This window comes from Perna viridis, chromosome 9, assembly GCF_037379345.1.
Source record: "Perna viridis isolate PV_CMFRI_1.1 ecotype Kerala chromosome 9, ASM3737934v1, whole genome shotgun sequence".
In the NCBI taxonomy this organism is placed as follows: domain Eukaryota; kingdom Metazoa; phylum Mollusca; class Bivalvia; order Mytilida; family Mytilidae; genus Perna; species Perna viridis.
Window position 1 is genome coordinate 34,841,597 of NC_142453.1, and position 2,948 is coordinate 34,844,544.

Genomic DNA, 2,948 nt, shown 5'->3' on the forward strand with positions numbered 1-2,948 from the left:
TCTGTTTCTTTTGTATTTGTTGTTTGGTTTTCTCACGGATTTTCCCTCGCTTGAACATACATTATTCCTACGACTCCTTAAAAGATGTCAACTAAAACATCAATACATTTCCCGGAATTTACAAGAAATAAAAAACATGAAGAACATTTTATTAATACTAGTAAATATATCAAGGTAAATATACCTGTCATTTTGCGGTTACAATTTTGTCATTTGCGTAATAAACTATGACATGCGTTGTGCTTTCTACATTAAATTAAAATTATGTAATCACACATTATCATTACAAATATTTTCATATATTTACATGAAAGGTTGGAAATGGGGTTGAACAAACATGTAAACAAGTTTGTCATAGGTTTAGGTTTTGAAGGTAAGAAGTAAATTAAAACCACTCACATCCTGTTCCAACAAGGACAAATTTAGTATAAAAGAAGAATGCGTAAAATAGATTTCAGATCCTGTATTTGAAAAACTTCAGAATGAAATCCCTGTTTGTTGTTATAGTTATCGTTGGTGTTATCGGTAAGTCAATAAGATTCTGTAATTTACTACGGAATGATCTGTACGTCTTTATTGTTATTGTCATTTTTAGCAGCCGTTCAGGGTTTGAGGTTTCCACAAATATCAACTTCGGAAGTAGTCATCATTTGTAATGTGATTAGAGGGAACAATTTAAACGGTGGAGGACAATATATTTTTATTAAGACAGTGCAGAGTTATATATTTTTGTACGTGTTTGAGGGGAAGTAACGAAATGAATTTCTCGATCCTAAATATTTTATTTTTTTATATATATTCAGTACATGAACAGGATGATTTTTATCATAGTACTTCTTAAATCCTAATTTCACATTTCCGACTGCGGAATATAACATTTTGATTCTTCTTACTGAACATTTAGCATTGATGCATGAACGTTCCTAGTTTTTTTCTTCATATTTTGGTAATGAGTACGTCATAAAGTATAGTGTCTTGGATAGATATAGCTATTTCAAGATATTCGTTATCTTTATTATTCCTACGTGTTTGCGTGCAACATGCAAGCTGTCATTCTAGTCTAAACAAAATGGAGAGTAATATTTTCTTCCCGATAATACCAGTATGAATTTCGACTTTGCTTTCAACAGTGAAACATTAAAACAAACTTGACTCTTATGCTTGATTAACTTTTGGCCTCTACAAAACATATAAAGCTTTTATTCTAATCATATTGGACAATGTATCAAATTCATCATACAATTATTGCTTTGTCCGTCAGGTGTGCTGCTCGCTACAAACTGCCAGATAGATTCTGATTGTCCAGTTTGTACAGAAGGTAGCAGACATTGCCATGATGATGGTCACTGTTATTGTGAAACTCCAATTGAATGTTTAAATGCAAATGATACAACAACCTGTGATACCGGATGTACATGTGAACAAGAACACGGACAACATTTCCATTGTATATGCCCAACATAATTTGGTTAGTAATATTTTGCCTTTTTAATGCAAATTTATTAGACGAACTAATATTTTAAGAATTAACGAAAACGAAATGATAAGAGCTCATGTATCGGTATCATTCTGTATTAAGTAAACTTTTTTTATATCATGATCATGTCAGCTAGATCAATAAAATAATGATGATATGAATTTTCCGCTGTCACGTTTGTTCGATTGAAAATATATAGTTACAATTTACCTTTCACGACATTTGGATTCGTTACAGGTCTCAGGATAGAACGTCCTTTTCTGTATAATATTTATTTCATTACAGATAAAACATTCTCATATCTCACCATAATAGAACTTTTATTTCTATTGAAAAAAACTAAATATAACAACAACAAAGAGAAAATAAACAAATAAAATAAAAGTGGACGACTGTCAATAGTAGAAATGAATTTCATACACACCTTTTTTTCGAATCTTAAGGCCATTTGGATGGTATTCCATGAAACTGTAGTAACAAAACTGTTCCTAATTATTATCCTCTCATGGCTTTATTCTTTGAATCAAGTCCACCGGGAATTATTTTATGGTTTACAAATCAATGTCCATTAACAATGTTTCGATTGTTCTTTATATCTTCTATAAAGATAATACAAATTATGTCTTCAAGCAATATTCTCTTCGTAAATTCTATCTCATGTTACATGCATTATAAACATTGTCAGAGTATATAACGTAAATATCCGTTCAGCAAGAAGTTCATCAACAAAACACAATATGAAATACTTTTGTGATTACGTGTGAGGCAAAATAATGGCTGCTTCTCTGTCATAACAACAAAAATGCATATGATTTATATTTTCTTCTAATATGATATTTAATACTCGGCGGGTGTTTCTAGAAAAGCAGAGGACGCTTACCCTACCGATGCACCTGGTCTGTGCTCCCAGTTTTTAGTCCGAGTTGCTCATTTGCTTTTGTTACTTTGTATGTATGATTTTAGTTACTTTATGTTCTTTGTTGTGTATGTCTGTTTTCCATGTCTGGTCTTTGTCCCTGGATTACATTCTTTTGATTACCGCTATACATGTAACATTGGTTTCCTTGATTACTCTCTAATACATTTTTTATTCTGTTTTTCAGAATGAGTTTATACACTGAAAGCGTGAGGCTTTTGTAGCAGTTTACAGAATATCCAGTCTTTGTTATTTGTTTATATGAAATAAAGCATACAATGAAGCTTATGTTTGTTATTTATTGAGTAGTTTGCATTAGCACTAATTTCATTGATTTTGATAACGGAAAAAAATGTTGAGTACGTTGATTTTATATTGAAATGTTTTAGAGTTCTGTCCAAAGTGAATCGGCTTTAAAGTATGTAAATTAAAATACCAGTTTTTAAGTGATCTTATCTATTGATCTCGCAGCATTGGAGCTTAGTCTCTGTTGTCATTGAAATAGAATACCTCACATATGCAGTTAAACTATTGATGATAGGAACATTATCTCCT

The 2,948-nt window shown here is 31.1% G+C and overlaps 1 long non-coding RNA gene across 1 annotated transcript; it reads left to right on the forward strand.

Moving 5' to 3' along the window:
* The first annotated feature begins 384 nt into the window (after positions 1 to 384).
* On the forward strand, positions 385 to 2,676 carry LOC148607959 (uncharacterized). Its single transcript, XR_015915403.1, has 3 exons — positions 385 to 525; positions 1,262 to 1,468; positions 2,581 to 2,676. It is a non-coding gene; the product is annotated as an uncharacterized LOC148607959 (long non-coding RNA).
* Positions 2,677 to 2,948: the final 272 nt, after the last annotated feature.